General features: G+C 40.0%; 1 protein-coding gene across 1 annotated transcript in view; it reads left to right on the forward strand.

The window, feature by feature from the left end:
* The first annotated feature begins 854 nt into the window (after nucleotides 1-854).
* The window catches only part of LOC144534601 (actin-binding protein WASF3), a 37751-nt gene continuing 20320 nt past the window's right edge, over nucleotides 855-18285 (forward strand). The window contains exon 1 of the mRNA XM_078276607.1: nucleotides 855-1001. The gene's annotated coding sequence lies outside the window, so the exon portion shown is untranslated. The remainder of the gene's footprint in view (nucleotides 1002-18285) is intronic.

The raw sequence follows: 18285 nt of genomic DNA on the forward strand, positions 1-18285 counted from the left end.
TGGTGGTCTAGCTAGTAACGTTGCAAACAAATCTGTTTACCCTCACTTCACCTACAATATTGCAACAAGAAATTTACAAGCAAACGGTGAGAATTTAAGTCAATTAAAATGTAAGGTATATGGTAAAAAAAAAAAAAACGTGACCTTAAGTCACTGTACTTTTGTAAAACTCAGTTCTTTGTGAAGTTGGTATGTGTTAAGAGCCTCTCTCTGTGTTATTCTTGTCATAGTCTCCTAGTACATATAGGCCAATGTACGACATAGAAGGGACATTTGCCACTTGCAAATCAAACGCTTTTCCCTGTATTTTTTAGTGCACAAAATGAAAAGTTCTCACCCATAAAAAGTTAATGGGTGAGAGATGGCTATGGTGGAAAAGAGATCATTATATTACTACTAATATGTATATGGTATATTTCATTTATTTATATAAAATGATAGTTGTGGTATGTGTTCATTTGACAGCGACAACACAGATCAACATGCAAAATATGTAATGTATATGTAGCTGAAGATAATTTGCAGCCGTTTAATAGGCTTTTTTAAGGTAATTTATGGATCTGGATGAAAACAATAGAACCGATAGGGAAAAAAAACAGAATTGAATGTGAAAACCACTTGAAAACGTCTTGTTTAGGTCTATTTTGTTTTGCCCCTTCTTTGCTCACTTTAATTGAGACTTTTATTTTGAAATTTGAACAGGACGTGGTCTTTCTTCACACTAAGCTGCAGCTTGACGCTCGTCAGGTCGACGGACGCTGCCTTGGAAACGACATAAATCCAGTCCACGCAGCTGGGTCGCGAGCAGGTTCCAGATTTCTTCACTTCAAAGGCTTCCGCTCCTCTTCCTCCTCCTCCTCCTCCTCCTCTCTCTCCATCCATCCATCCATCCATCGAGCTGCGAACATGGGCGTTCTGAAATGAAATGCAGAGCCGGAGAGAAGCAGAGAGAACCATTTAAATAAGCGAGAGAAGAAGAAGGTGACAGAGACCGCAGCCAGGTAATCTATTTGAATTTTAAATCAGTTTGCATTTGACAGCAATGGTGTGGACACATGGGAGCACGTACGGGGAGTAGAGGGAGGGCGCGTTTGTTATTGTTATTGCATCGCGTACACACGCAGAAAACACAATTCACCCACATTTGTAGAGAGGTGGTGGGGTGAGCTGCATGCTTACTAATTAGCGCCCATTTTTCTGCAGGCTAAAGCCGAATGTTCCTCCCATTTTCACTCCATTTTATCCTACCGCCGACGTTTCCAACGCACTGGTCAGGTGTGTCTCCGGGCCGCCTGTAACAAAATGTCACCAGTTGGTTTAACGTGTCATAGGATTTGGCAGGGAACAAGCTTGTGGCTGAATGTCTACTAGAAAGAGCAGTGGAGCTTATACGGGAGGTGTATAGAGGATTAGTCTGTGCCAGAACTGTCTGTCTGTCTGTCTGTCTGTCTGTCTGTCACTATACTGATAAAATATCCTAAGTTTTTCACATGGGATTTAGTGTAGAGATATATTAACTACAGAAAGAACACCTGTAGGCCTACCTGTACCCTATTCTATGTGAGAAAAAAACCCCTATAGGTATCTTTATTTTTGGCCATTAATAATGTATTAAAATGAACGACATATATTCAAATCTATTCTGAAATACATGTATTATTTTTGATCATGGGTATGGAAAAGTAGGCCCTCTGGATTTGTGTACTGCCTATCTCTATAGTAGCTTATTTTACTGCTCTTCATGTTGCTCCAGTTGCTTACCTCTGCTAGTTGATTCCCTGTCCTCAGCTTGTAAAAGGCCTGCTTAAATCTGAATCTAGGTAACCTCAGCCACCCACAACAGTAGGATGTGTGCAGATGATAATACCTGCACGGTGTTTTACAGGAAAAAGGTGCGTATGACAATGGTACAGACACTTAAAATATAGGGGGAAAACTGTGAGAAATCAAGCACTTGTCGGTTTGAAATTTCTGTTACCAGAGAGGTAATCCTCTATTGCAAGCAATCCTTTTATTTGATTCAGATGTCTGTGTTAGCAAAGTAGCAATCATCATTGTGACAGGCTGCAGAGAGTTCCGACTTTATTAGTTGATTTTGATACTTAATATTATTGTTTAAGCCATTTATCAAGCAAAAATGCCTATTTTCATTTTTTTCTTCAAATCTGAGCATCTGCTCCTTAATCTCTGTTTAATAGTTATGTAACTTAAATATATTTGGGGTTTAGACCACTGATCTGACAAAATAAGCAATTTCAAGATGTTGCCTGCTACCATGGGATAGATCAAACCATTCATTGATTACCCCCAAATTATCAGCAGATTGACCAACTATGATTGCTGGGTTCAGCTCAAATTCAGTCGTCAAAGCAGGATGGAGAAGTCCTACTCTGTCACGTTTCATATTTATGACCCTCCCTGCACTGATCTAAACCATTGACAGAGTGAGGTTTGAGATGTGCAGTAGGGCAATAAGAAAGAAAGTGTATCACTTTATTTTTTTTAATACTTTTATTGCAGTTCCTTTGCAATTTACAATCCATTACCGTTCAATGCAGTACAGTTTTTATATCCTTGCAATTTCTTTTTTCTTTTGATCTATATATAGTATGTATGTATGTATGTATGTATGTATGTGTGTGTGTACCTATCTGTGCAGAAAGTGTATCACTTAAATGAAAGTTAACACAATGTATGTTGTTGTCCAGTGCTACTAAATTTACAAAAAAATCTCAGATTCCAGATAAACTGTTTTCAGAACTGTTTAAAAATGTCCATATTTGTTTTACATATATATTGTGGCACATTAGACAGCTTTAAGGTTTAAATAGAGCGTCATTATTTGATAGATTAGATAATACTTTATTCATCCCACAATGGGGACATTTTTCAGGAGTTTTCCACAATAAAAACAAACCAACAAACAAACAGGCAAACAACAGACAATGTGCAAAAAGTACTGAATTAATGTAAAGTGGCATTATATAAAAAGTATTGTAAAGTAAAGTGAGGTGGCCATAGTACGAAAAATATTGTAACGTAAGTAATTGACGTGAAATTAGATTGAATAATATGTAATAAAATAACATGGCAAAAGTAAATTAAATAACATAGCAAAAAGTATTAACCATAATATAAATAATATTGAAAAAATAAGTACTCGGAAAGGAAAAATATAAATACAGATAATGACAATAAAGAGATACATAAATACTTGCATTGCAAATTAGTGTAAAAAGTCATTCAGCAGGGTGTTCAAACCCCTGTTTATGGCAAGTAGCTGCTCTGCAGAAATGCCCTTGAGCAAGACATTGAGTCCTTCCCAGCTCTTGTTATTCCTACTCTGTTGTTGATCTTGGCCTCTGATCACCCTGTTGTTAGCTTTCAAACCAATGATCTGCTTGCAAGGCCAGTGAGGGAAACATTTGACATGGAAGTCACTGTAGAAGAGGGTTGTAACAGTTGTTACAAGGTAGAGATTTTCAACTCTAATATAATGCTGGATATGTAATGCATCATATTTTAATGTCTGATATTTTGTTAGTAGAATGTATCTGCAGTGTTCTCTATCGGGCTTAGTAAATGACTAACTAACTAAAACAGTTGGAACAGTGTTGCCAGTCAAATCCAATACAGCGAGGCGGAACACTGTATGTATTTTAGAATTCCAAACAAGCCGGATCACTTTGGTCTTTCTCTTTTTGCTTCATTTCCTTTTTTCTTTTCTTTTTGTGACTGTTTCTGATGCCAGATTTGTTTTGAAGCTCTGGTGTAAACAAAAAGGATTTTGAATGTCAACTGAAAGTGAAGGTATCAGGGTAACTTTGGTGATTTTCTGATTCACTTAAGGAGTAAATGCATAACATTTCCACAATGCATAATTTGAAAATTGGATGTCTGCCAACCTGAAAACAACCTTCCATCTCGAATGCTCTGTATGTTTTTGGCTGCCAGCCCTTTGCCGAGTCTTTGCAAGAGATTTAAAGCTGCTGGTTTATTCGGAGCAGTTTCTCTGCTGCAGCACTGAGGATGATTAGGATTCCAGAGGTAAGCGGTGTGTTTTCACAGTAATCTGTATTTCAGGAATCATCCGTTCTCTGCTGCTGCGTAGAAGGCACATTATGCTTATACGTTTTCCAGATGCATTTTTATTCCTCCTCCCCGAGGACCTTGTTCTGTTACTGTGCCTCCAGTCTGTTCCTTCTTTGAACCAGGTCTGGTAGGTTTTTTAAACGGTTCCAGGTGAAAGGAAATGGGATTTGGTTTTTATTATTCAAACAGATCTCTGCCTTCCTTTTGGAGTTTCCCTCTGACACATGTTCAGTGCGTCTCGTTGTGGCTAATGGTTTGAATAAACTCTGAAGATACACAGCGGCCTCTTCAGGGTGCACTCAGACTGAGTTATGTGGCCACTTAGAGAGCCACTCCGGGGCTATTCATAGTTTGAATAACCATCTGACACATTGAATAGGATCTGTCATGAGTCTGCCACACAGTGTATTTCATTCTGTTCCCATTGAAAGATGGTATACTTAAGGAATAATGGTTTCAGTGAAAGCCACTAAGTATAGAATTTGAAAATCTCCTACTCTACTGTGATGAGTGAGCTGAAAAGAACACACAGGCGTCACCAATTTTCATAACCTTTTATTATATGTTTCTACAAACTAAAAGTTGGGCCATCAAAATAACTTAAAATATGATACAAAATACACATGGTGACTTTAACAATGTAAATATGCTACCATACTGAGGCATGTACACCTTCTCCAGGTATATAAACAAGTTAATGATCCATATGTTGAAAGAATAAATCAAACACTGATAATGTGGTAGATTAATTATATTTCCACTTTCTTAGAAGCTTTGCTTATATTATGATTATGTATACAGGTAAATAAATAGCCAGGATTCTCTATATTCCATGTAGGGCTGCAGCTTACGATTATTTTCATTCATTCATTCATCCGCCAATGCTTTCCTCGATCAATTGTTTTGTCTATAAAATATCAGAAAATTGCATAACTTTTTTGAAAGTGACATAATCCGATGTCTTGTTTTGTATAACAGTCAAAAACACAAAATTATTCAGACTGCATCGATTAGCAAACAGATGCCAAATATTTTAATTTGATTAATCAACTAATTGATTACTAGTTGAGCAATATGTTCATATTTTCCAACCGGTCACAGTCAGCCCAACAACCGCCTATGTTTCCACGCTGGTGTGTGTGGCTTTCACTCGTTCTTCAGAGACCGACCATTAAATTAGCAAAATAAAATGACAAGAATCGGCCAGAAAAACCCAATCAGATTAGGATTTATTGCCAAGTCTATATCCTCGACGTTCCACTTCCGGGATTGCTCCGTTGCCGATAGAAATTCCGCCGGATTTCACTCATTTAGGCTGGATATCCGTTGCCTTGGGCTTCCTTTGTGTTGGCATTTTAAACTCCAGTGGATTTCTGAGGACTATGGGTAACTGCTCCGCAGATCCCTGCAGGGTAAATCCAGACAGCTAGCTAGACTATCTGTCCAATCTGAGTTTTCTGTTCCACGATTAAAACAACTTTTGAATGTACACACGTTCCACCCAAATAAGTTCCTTCCTGAGGCTATTTTACAGAGACACTGCGGCTTTTCCCGGTGCTTAGCGCCGCCCAAGACGATTGTGATTGGTTTAAAGAAATGCCAATAAACCGGAGCACGTTTTTCTCCCATCCCAGAATGCTGTGTGGACTAGCCAGACCGTCCTCCGCAGCGCTGTGGAGGAAGGTCTGGCAAAGCGAGACTACCAAGTAAGTAACGCAAGGATTTTTTTCTTGGTAGTTGATGCATACATAAACCTATTAAAAGGAAGTGAAAAATAAATGTAAAGGATACAATAACCTAGGGCTGGCCGACATGACAGAAGGTTTTATCACAATATATCTTCTCATTCGATCGATATCGAAACTTTTTTTTAGAAAAAACCTAGGTTTAATTACACTTTAGAATATAGTTTAACATTTTAAGAAAAACACTATTCGACAGGGGAACACACAATACCGGCAACCGACAAACGCTCACAATAAGAAGTGGGCGTGTCCGCCAAGCCGAAAAGGCCGACCCTGGCAGTTATGTTACTGGGTAAATATGTCCGAAGCCTTTCGTCGTTGTCGACCTGAATTTTATCGCGACCCTGTTTCGAGATCGTTTTATTGCCCAGCCCTACGATAACCTAAACAATTATGTACAATATAAGTGTTTAACGGTTCATTCGTCGATATATTCGTCCAATCGCCCAACCCTATAATCACCTTATCGTTTTAGTTCTAATTCTGTGTAAGCAACATGTCACAGACATGAAAAAACTAAATTGGGATATTCGTACATTTTCATTGTCAATCCACAGAAAAGTTAAAGGCTGAAAAAATATGCCTGATAAAACATGTAAACCAAAGCCACTGATGGAAACATTGCTGCAGTATTGCAATAGCAGAAGAGATAAAACATGTTAGACTATTTAGGCTATAGTATTTCCAGAAATCATTGTTAATACAGTGATGCAAGAGGAAGCATTACACAGGTAATAGTGTAGCCCAGGAACATGAGAAGAAATTTCATAGCAGCAGTTGAATTGCATGTCATAGATGTTAAATATACGACCAAGTTTTAAAACAATTGTATGTGATGTTCTTGATTCTCCAAGTGCATGAACTCTATCACGATTTCTATTTATTACATTTTATCTGCTGCTGGCAGCGCCGCCCAAGTCCATTTATCATAACGTTAGTTCTGCATCACAACTCAACAGGAAGGGGAAACTATTCAGCATGATTGCTGTCAGGAAATGTATATTTTCTAAAGCACTTTGCCTCTTGCTGCTGGGAAAATTGCTAGGCTGCCTTTCCCCCAGAATTGTATATCATCGTTCTTCCACCTGCTCGTCTGACCACGCTGCTGTAACTGTGTCGGCTTTTGTTTTTTTATTTTCAACGGGATGATGCAAAGTGCAAGCAAGGCCAGTCTATTGACGACGCATCGGCGTGGGTGTTACATTGTACAATGACACTGATCAGCTCGCTGTGTACCTCCAATGTGCTGCTGCTGCTGTGTGTTTTCCTTTTGTGTCTGCCTGCTTTGTGTACGTTTAAGAATTCTTTAGTGCTGCTGTGTAAGAATTATTTCAAAAAACAAACAACGAACACACCAAATTCTCTCTCTCAACATTCATGTCTTGATCTGTTATTTCAACCCACGACCCACCCGGGGAGTGAGCCTTACTCAGCGATTTCCAGGCTCATTCCTTGCTGGGCAGATCGATAAGGCTGCTTCGGCTTAGCTATGGTTGCTAGGTGCGGTGTTTGGGTGTTCACATGCAGGTGTTGCTGGTGTTTGGTTTTTTTTTTCTTGAAGAAGCTATCGATCCAGCGTTGACCCCAAGCTTCAATCTCCAGCCACAGCCTCAGAGGGAGCAGGTGATTGAGTGTGTATGCAGTGTAAACTGGTGTGATTAAAATGAGGGAAATGTAAGTGGAAGCTAGTATGACCACATCTTCAACATGATACCTTTTTTATTGATCCCTGTGATTAAAGTGTATTCTCTCTTTCCTGACCAGGGAGGTAAAGGCTAGTCTTTAGGGTTTAGTGCCTTGTTCAGCAGCACTTTAGTAGAGTGGATGCTTACAGATGTGAGAGCTTTAACCTTAAACCTGCTTTTAGATCCTTAAAGCGTAACTCTCGCCAAAATGCAACCTAGGGTCTTTTTGTGAATGTACCCGAGTCAAACTTTCGTTTAAAAGCATGTTTAGGACGGAATCGCCACTTTTAAGATTTACCGTATTTTCGTTTTTCGGTCAAATGGCCTTTTGAATGGGAGTGCTAGGGGCAGTATCACCAGGGGCTCTACACCTTAATGAAAGCATTGACAACATTGTTTGTGTACCCAGAGTTTACTAAAAAAGGTTTTGAACAACTCACCGTAGCTCTTGTGGTTTCCGGCCGCTACCACCTCGGCAGTCAAAACGAGTCGATAGGCGAATGAACGGACTCTATATGAGGCTCCTTTTTCAACTACGAGGTCAATATTGTTTTTCAATAACGACAAAACAAGAAATAATCTGTGTATTTATATAGAACTAAGCTTTAGGAGCTTTCCATCTTTACTCTCCTCCCCGTTATGTTTTGCATTCGGAAATCAATTGTTTTTGACTGATAAAATGGCTGCGGCCGGAAACAACAAGACCTACGGTGAGTTGTTCAAAGTTCTTTTTAGTAAACTCTGGGTACACAAACAATGTTGTCAATGCTTTTGTTAAGGTGTAGAGCCCCTGGTGATACTTTGAGCAAAGTTTCATGTTGTGTCGAGCCTTCTTAGTGTTTTAAAAATAGCTATTTTGAGGCTAGCATAAAGGTGCCTCTAGCACTCCCATTCAAAAGGCCATTTGACCGAAAAACGAGAATACGGTAAATCTTAAAAGTGGCGCTTCCGTCCTAAACATGCTTTTAAACGAAAGTTTGACTCGGGTACATTCACAAAAAGATCCTAGGTTGCATTTTGGCGAGAGTTACGCTTTAAACACTTAAACTTTTAAGTCTTTTAAGTCTTTAAAGATTGTCTTGTAGCCAGTCAGTACGTAAGTATGTATATGTATGATGATTATCTAAGTTTTTATTTTAAAAGACCATAGTCGGGTCTTTGTGCTCTGGAGGGAAGCAGAATCCACCGCAAATGCAAATTAAAGGAGCACTCCGGCAGTTTTACTCACCTAAGTCAGTTTACTTGTCACTAGGAATTTATGACAGAAAAGCCTGCGCTATAAACTGAAATGTCGAGTTTGAAAGATGTGGGCCCGTGGTCAAAGAAAAGATGCTGCTTGACTTGACGCTGGCGAGTGAAGCTTCCTCTTGACAGAGCCCCTCTCACTGCTGCTCAGCAGACAGCTTGGATTTCGCTCAAGTTTCAATTCCTCACTTCCTGTGAGCAAAGAGTGTGTGCCTACTCTGCAGCAGGGTTTCATTTGAACAAAAGAGCAAATCTGTGTGGTTTCTGTTATCCCGGGTAGGACGGTCTCTTTTGTTGTAGCAGTGATCTTTGATGAAGACTGGTGTATTTTTAAATACAGGTCTAATTGTAGATTTAAATTAAGTTGTCGCACACAACATTTTGAGGAGGAAATACAAGTTGTAATTTGTTTTTGAGCCTGTCACAAAGAACTGAGTAATGGGGAAACTAGTGTTGCGTTGCCAGACCTAAGGTGGAAACAAGCAGTCCTACCTTACTACAAAATCCTAATCTTTTTCAAGGTGCTCTTTCATTAGCATGTAGCTTGTTAGCTTGAGTTCCAACAGTTGGTCATAAAAATTCACAGTTTCTAAAAATTACATTTGTTAAACAAATGGGTGGATGTATCCAAAATGAAGGTTATTAATTATGGGGTCTTTACCAGCCAACAAGCCAGCCCTATACTCTCTAAATATTACTGGTTTCTGTGTCAGTATCTGTCCAATTCCCAGTTTAAACTGGGAGCAGGGAAACTGGGACGCTAAGACGCATCACAACAGTAATGTGACCTGTCTCTCCCTGCCTTCATCCCAGTGCCCAGGCCCGTGTGTGTGTGTGTGTGTGTGTGTTCCATCTCTCTCTCTCTCTGCCGGATGACTTGTTGCAATCGTGCTGAGGTCGACACATTTAATTGTGAGAGACGGGGTCGCAGAGGGGCATGAGGGGAGTTCTCACAACACACACATACACAGTGAAGGGCTGAATGCAGTCCAGAAACATTACATTCATTCTGTGGCTGACCTGTTTACCAACCACATTAGCAGAGAACAATCAGAGGGGAATAGATATGTGGTGCAAATATTCAATATCTTTAGATTTGCCCTGTTTAATGTCTTAAAATAAAACTTATAGCTGCTTTTTGAAGGAAATGTTTTTGCATGTAAGCCCTTTAGACTAACACACAAAAGCAACTGATGGTAACATCTGAACTGAAAAAATATAAAGAAATATAGGTTTTTGGATTGGATTCCACCCTACCGTCAACCATTGCTTTTAATTTTTAACAATATACTATGAAAATCAACTTTCAGACTTAGCTTTTTAAAGGTACACTGTGTAGTGTAGTTTTAAGTATTTTATTAGCTCAAATCAATGTCTTCATTCATAAATATGTCCTCATTGGTGTAAAATTACCTCTGCCAATTATCTCGTATCCTCGTAAGCGAAGAATTTCTTATCTGTATTTACATTGGACGGGCAAGTCCAAGGAGGCTTCCATGTCGTTCAGCCATTTGAAAAAAACTAGAATTGCTGAGAGGGACATAAAGCACTAGCCTACCTGTCTAGCTAATCCACAACGCGTTTTCGTTCAGAGCCAGCGTCACGCGACTGAAACCAGCTGAAACGGAGAAGGAGATCAGTGAGAGGCGCTTGTCACTGCCCCTGCACTGCACTTTAGTTCATAATGGAGGATCATACTTATGCCGACCCACAGGAGACGGTATCCTCGTCGCCAAAAAAAGCGAAAAAGTGAATTAAAAAGGCAACGTGACACATAACTGCTACCGTAGTTGCAACACACATTTGAAAAAGCGAGGCGCTAGAGAGCACTATTCATTTGAATGCAAAATACAATTTCAGCGCTAGATGGGAGAAATTCCTACAAAGTGTACCTTTTTTAAGTAGCGTCAGATTCTGAAGTGTAGGACATTCATCAAGGAGAGTTTTGAAAAGGGTCCCTGCATGCCACATTGTTCCTACATAACTAAAACAACAAGGAAACCAGGAAAAGGTATGCAGTTTTAAAGCAGGGTGAGGTAGGCTTAAATCCAGGTTTAATGAGCCGACACCCCTCGGTAATAACCGATCCTCACCACTATCATAACAGCTGGGTGACATTGACTGACTGTTCACACAATGTGTTAATATCACTTAGACTTTTTCATTTACATTGTGTATTGAGGCCTGAGCTGAATACTTGAAAAACATTTATAATCCTTTTTTATTTATTTGCCTGGAACTCTATTTGTGATAACCCCAAGTAGATAAAACCAAACCACTACTAATACCACACACACACACTGAATTGCAAATACCATTTGACTGTCAGGATGGTTACTGTGTGTGTGTGTGTGTGTGTGTGTGTGTCATTGGGCCTTTAGCTCTTTTGTCTCGCATGTTTTTTTTCACCGTTCATTAAAGTGGGTGTTTCATAACACGTCATCTGCATTCCCCCTCAATTAAGAGGTACTGTAGACACACACACACACACACACACACACACAGGGAGACAATGAAGTGAAAGATCCCTTCCACAGAGCTCGCTGCTGCTTCCAAAATAAATTTAGAGAGAGAGAGGAGGCAAAGGCAAAATATCTCGTCTCCTCTCTCGCTCCGTTTTGCATAATTTGTTTTTAGGGAGGATTAGTGCAAAAGGGGGGAAGTGCCATCGTAATTGTGATCATTTGGTACATGTTGTGCTCCTCACCCAAGAGCATCAACAAATACAGACATCAAAGAGAGAGAAGCTGGAGTAGGGCGGGGGGCATGAGGGAGATGGAGAGTTTAGGATGGAGGTTTTAAGAGGAGGAGAAGGGGGGTTGTGGAGGGGAGGGGGGGGGGGGTTGTGTGAACATGAAGCTGTAACTGAAATCGTAGCAGTTTAAATTATACTGATCAGTCCGGTTTGAGCAACGTCAAACAAAAACCTTTTCTGACCTCAAACAAAACAAGGCAGCTTTAAAAAAGTACAGTGATTTTCATACAGCTGGGTGCTCGTTGCAGTCTTTTTTTATTTTTTTTTTTATTTGATCTGCTTTGTTCCGTTCTTCACTTTGCTGATGCCTTTTGTTAGCTGACATTTGGCGTACGACCATGCAAAGTGCCTCCTGGGCCTGCAGGGCAAAACCTGAGTAATCCTGACTCGGAACAAAACATTAGCTCTTTTTGCTGCCTATCCTGTTTACATAGCAGCGTGCTCACCGGCTGTCAGTCAGGCCTGGTTTTACAATGCGAGCTGTAATATTACATGGATTTCAAACTGTTATTAACTCTATGGGGTGCCAGAGAGTGTGTTTCACCTGATCCAAAAAAGCAGTAATGCATACAATAGTTGAGACCTTTTGAAATATTTTCCTGTGGCTTTTAAAATGTTGTCTTTTTCTGGTTTGGCAAACTGCCATCTAAAAGGATGAAAAAGAACACATTTTGCAAATGATCTCCTATTGACACATAATGTATTTGTCTGAGGGACTAGTGACCTAAAATATTGTCTGTAAAAGTATATTTTTCAATTTGCAACTGTTCTTTCTATAGTAGGTAACCATTTCTAGTTTTAATTCTGGATTATCAATATTTTCTCGGCCTAGGCTTGGGACTTACTTTTTTATTGCAAATTATGCATACATCCTTAGACAACTGTATCTTTAACATGATATGCTATTTTTCATCTTCTCCATTTTACACCTCATTTTCTCAGAAAAAAATCCCTGTCCACGATATTTCACTGCTGTAGTATGTTGTCATGAAAATAAGCACATATGAAAAAAGCTTCACTAATCAGAGATGAGCCGAAAAATACTTTTAAGCCTTTTATGGAAGCCCAATCTTCAGTAGGTGTCAAAGCACACACCGTACAACCCTCCATTAAGCCTCTATTACTGCTGCCTTTAATTCATTTACATTCACAAGTGACCTAATAACCCGCTTAATTATACGTTCTCCCTCCAGTGTTATTCTTAGCATCAATAAGCTTCACTTCTTCATTCACACATGAGCTACGCTGCTTGTGCTAATTAGCCTGCATGTTTTACACAGCATTGTACTATCAGCAGTATAGAGGATATGACATTACGCAGGACTTCGGGATGTATGTTGGTGTCGGTGCCCCCATGTGTCCGGGGTTAAGATGCCAGCCATGAACCACAACGTCCCCGGTCTCCATGCCTCGTTTTCCTTTCATCTCTCTACTGACGCTATCTAATAAAGGCATTAAATTCACCCCGAATGAATAAATAAAAGTTTTTTTGCTATTAAAGAGGTACCAGCCCAGACTCATTTTGTATCTTCAAATTCAAAATAACTCAGTGATATTGAACATAAGGAAGCCTTCCTGTACTTACAATCATGCTGTCTTTAGTTAAAGCTGCATGCTGTTGTCATCAATTGACAGAAAATGATAGACAAACACAGGAATCAGTTGCAGTGTTTAAAGAATGGACCATGCAGATAGTTTGGGACTTAAAGGCAGCTAGCATGCAGGAATTGTCATGTGAAATCTTGCATTCATTTTTAAATTTAAGTCAGGTTTTAAGGTAAGCAAATGCATGTTCTTCTATGGGTTAGAAAAAACTTGTAGCCTTATGAAACCCCATAATAACCCACACTGAATCAGCTCAGGTGCAGGGTTAAATCTTAGAACAAGGCTGATTCATCTTCTTCTTTTTTTCACCCTTAAAGCTTTTGCATTCAGTTGACTTTTAACAGCATTGCCACAGACTGCCATTCAGAAAAGCTAATGTGCTGTGCAAATGATCTTCTGTAAGCTGCACGTGACCCTTTTGAAATATGCATGCTTGCTTACAGCATGCAACTTTCATACTCATTTATGCAGGATACAACACCAGCTAGCTGTCACATTAGAGGGAATATAACGTGGTCCCTAATGCAGTCCCCCATATCATTTAATTATATCATCTTAAAAAAATCAGCGCTTGTCATTACCATTAGTTACTGTAGAAGGCTAATTAGCTGTGATTATACAGCTCCCTCCTATGGAGCGGGAGGGGTGAGTGTGAGAGGGTGGATGGTGGAGGGCGGGTCTGCTAACCGGTCTCAGAACAGACTGAGGCAGACTTTGCTCGGCGTAGCACAGTAGGAGAGGTGCATGTTGTGTGTACTTAAGTCTGTGTGGCCGAGCAGTTGGAGCAGTAATAGCATTAGCTGATGATTGCCTGATGGCCTGCAGGAATGATTGTGAGTTTGGTTAAGGACAGTAATCAATACCGTCTCCCTCTTTGTCCATCTGTCTCTCACAAACACACTCCTGAATGTGAAGCAATGCATATATAAGTCAGAAATGATTATACTTAATTATAAGCCCACACTTCATTAAATATAGTACAATGTGAATGACTGTATTTCTGCACAGTTTAAGAACAGACAAAGTCTATCAGCATGCCCCCTGGGGAGATGGCTGCAACACTCAATCTGGGGGATGTTTGTAATCTTATCTGATTACAACTGGTGTTATACCCCCGCAGCCATCAATACATGATGGAGGAATTGGAAGAGGAGGAATAGGTGTTAAATGTAGATACAGAGGAGAGAGAAGTGTGACAAACGGCCATGACCAAGAGGTGAGCTTTGAATGGTTTCCCAGACGAGCGTGCATTAGTCGTGTCATGGCGTAACCTAACAGAATTTGAATCTCTGGTGCAGCTGTTGTCTCGTTGTCTTGTCTTTGCTGCTCAGTCACTGGAAGTCTTCAGTTTTACTTAATTTTACACAGCATACTGTAGTTAACCCGCAGTGGCTATTATGACATCACTGCCTGTATTGAAATCTCATTTAAAATAGGAAGAAACTACAAAGTATGTGAGCTTGACTACTTTTCATTTTCCTGTATATCTGATGCGTTTTGAAAGACTTTGATTGGCCAGACATTTATAAAACCTTTCAGAGGAACATGTAATTGTATCAATTTTAGTTTTTACCCAGGACATCACCAATGGAGGATTATTAATCTCCAGTAACGATGATCTTGCTGTGGTCTCTGTTGGTTAATTTAATGCAGGCAGGGCAATACAAGCAAGATAATATTTGAAAGTTGACTCAAGGATACTTGAATTCTTCTGAATTGCTGTGATGTGCAAAGCCCCTCTGTTGCCAATATATGATACTTTTACATATTTTCTCTGCAAACGGAGCCATTTAGAAACTTAAAGGAATAGTTAAACATTTTTCTTGCTGGGGGTTAGATGAGAAGATTGATACCATACCAGCTTAGCATAAAGACTGGTAACAAGTGTGAAACAGCTAGTCTTCACACAGAAATCCACCTACCAGCACCTCTAAAGCGCAGTAATTAACACATTTTATTTAGCTTCTAATCCGTTTCTCCATGGCCTGGAGCAGTGATTTCCTGGAATGTCATCGCTAAGCTAAGCTAACCGTGTCCTGGCTGTAGCTTCATATTGAATGAGCAGATATGAGAGTGATATTGATCGTAGCGCATTTCCCAAAATGTCAAACTATTCCTTCTAAGAAAGAACTGAAACTGGCAGCTACCTTGCAATAGAAACCCCAAAAAAGACATTCTATAACTGACCAATCAATGCCAAAGCACTTAGCAGATTATACAGTTTGAACCATTGTGGCTTACAGATTGTGTAAAGGAGTAAGTGAAGTGATGAAGATGCAACAAACTCTTGAGACTGCGGAATCGTAACGGACTTGATGCATGCTACCGTTTGAAGAAAACCCCGCTTCCTTGTCTTTCAAGACGCTAGCAGCCGACGGCTAACAGCCTCTGACGGGGTGATTCATGCGGCTGCAACTTTTTTTTGTGCAGTGTCCTTAAACAATTTCATCTTTTCATGACTCTTTTATCTGAAGTGGACTTTCAGAGTTCCCAAACAGTTAGAAAAGATCCTCTGTTGCTATTTCCAGCCCTAAACTCTCAGTGTTGTATAAGTGAAGGACAATAAATCCTCTGGAGACCTACTTTAATGTTTCTTGTCGTTTTCACAGGGGTCTGCACCCCTCCTCTCCGCCCTTTTACCTTACTCTCATCTCTCCTTGTTCCCCTTCTCTCTGTCTGTCTTTCGTACTATTTTCGGAGTAGCGCCGAGTGCCACTTTCGAAAAGGGGAGCGAATTCCTCATGGCGTTGCCATGACAGCATTCCCATGGTTCCATGGCACACTTTTTGTCTCCTCTCCTTTCTCCTTCCTGTGATCTCGTTAATTTTCTTCCCTTGGTGTCTTCTGGTCCCAAAAAAAAGTCCTAAAATGACTGAAATTGTGTAATCCGAACTGAACTGTAAATGATCTCGAACACCCTGAAATAGGTAATCTTAAGATTTACAGTAACTTCTCTTTTAGAGGTCTTAAAAAAAACAGTAAAAATCACGTGAATTTGGAAAAGGGGTTGAATTTCTTTCTTTTCTCCTTGATCCTGCTGCATTTGGTACAGTGCATTCTGCCATTTTGAACCCTTAGGTATATGCAGGGGACTGCTCCAAAGGTGTTTTACCTGTCAACATAACTTAATACAGAATGTCAACGTATAAATGGCCCCAAATCGACAGACGGGAGGTTTTGGGACTCAAAATGACTACCAGGCAGGCACGACAATTTGAGGCTTGTAGTGCGTCTCACAGTGGAAGACAACAGATTCTGTATGTAAGACGCCTCACAAGGCCCCAACAGAGAGACTAGCAAGTCCACCGCGTGATTCATGACACAATTGCAGTTGTACAGATCACGGCAGGTGTTGTGAAAATAAACTCATTCATATGCACAATTTAATAGATTGTTCTCTGGCTTTAGAAATTCGATTTACTAGCATGTTATATATGTTTCTTCCTCCCGTCTTCCAAGGGACAGCAAATGCCTGTTGCCTGACACATTCAGCTGGAAGTGTAAAGAACCCTGAAGCTCAGTTTAATTATCCGTATGATCATTTTTATGTCTATTATCCCGCAAAATATCTTTTAAGGGGACCTCCAAGATAACATAACATTTTGTTATTATTATTTTATTATGCTGAAGCACAAATTATTAGTTTGAGAGCACAAATGACTAAATCAAGAGCTCAAATAATTAAATTGCGCACGTTTTTTGCTGGGGAGTTTTCTCCATGACACTTCTCGGGCTCCGTACTGTTGACACCTTTACATGTCTTAGAGGTTGTGAAAGACTGCACGCTGATATTGGTCAGGGTACAACTTAAAGGGACAGTTCACCCCCAATTAAAGACATACACATTCTCCCTCTTACATGTAGTGCTATTTATCAATCTAGATTTTTAATTTTTTTTGCCAGTGTCGGAGATATCAGCCATAGAGATGTCTGATGTCTGTCATCTCTACTGCAACTCAGTAGCACTAAAGAGAAGAGGATAAATATGTATTTTGGATTGACCTGTCCATTTAAAGTGCCCATATTATGAAAAAATCACTTTGGGGATTTGGGGTGTTTTTTGTGTCTCTGGTGCTTCCACACACATACAAACTTACAAAAAAACCATCCATGCTGTTTTGAGTGAGATATGGGTTTCTGAATGTGTCCTGACTTCAGTCTCCGGGTGAGCTGTTCAAAATCGGCAGGGCTTTCTACGTAACTAGGCGAGACGAGGAGCCTAGGGGGCTAACCGTTAACATGCTAGCGCTAGCATGCCAGCTCGTTCTCAGTGGCAAAACAATGCTACAACACACACAAATTCACCCTAATCTACAAAATAAATTGTATTGAACTACTTACATGTCCCTGTTCTGCAGGTATTTCACACAAAGTTGGAAGTGTGCCCTCGTTTAGAAGAAGTCTCCCGGCTAATCCTGCCTTGTACAGGCCGAAGTTGGAGAAAGGGCTAGCTAGCTCAAGTAATCCTTACCTAGCTACTGCGCATGTGCGACTGACAACTAAGATGTTACAGCAGTGCGAGGTCTCACTCTGTAGCTAAAACAGAGACCTGAACACAGGGTGAAAAGAGGAGCTGCAGCAATGTGCAGTACAACAAAAAAGATGGTGTTTTTTGAAAATTAAACCATGTAAACCTATTCTGATACAATCTCAAATTACAGTTGTGAACCTGAAAATGAGCATAATATGGCCACTTTAATCTGGCATAGTGACCTGATCTGGTAAGACATTAACGTTATGTAGACTAGTCCCTAAATAACTATGAACAGCTTTTTCCTGGATGGAACTTTGTGTAGTGATTTATAATGCAGCTTCTCTATCCTGACTACCAGGGTCCCTATCTGACCAGGGATTTTGTATTAAAAAGATGACTAAGAATTTTACCAGAGCTTGTGAAGTTATAAAATAAAACAAAAAACATGTTAAACTTTGGAAACAAAGAATTGTGTATTTCTATGCCCCCCCCCATCCATTGTCTTTATCTCAGGGCTATAGCACACCAGGCTGATGTGACTTTGCCAGGCAGTTGACCTGAATGGGCTTGTGTGAAGGGAATAAGCAGTCGGTGTGTGTTTTAGATGCGTGTGTTTCAGTGTGTGTATGTGTGAGAGAGAGAGAGGGAGAGAGAGAGAGAGAGAGGGCGGGTGTGTACTAGATG

This window comes from Sander vitreus, chromosome 19 (assembly GCF_031162955.1).
Source record: "Sander vitreus isolate 19-12246 chromosome 19, sanVit1, whole genome shotgun sequence".
Classification (NCBI taxonomy): Eukaryota; Metazoa; Chordata; class Actinopteri; order Perciformes; family Percidae; genus Sander; species Sander vitreus.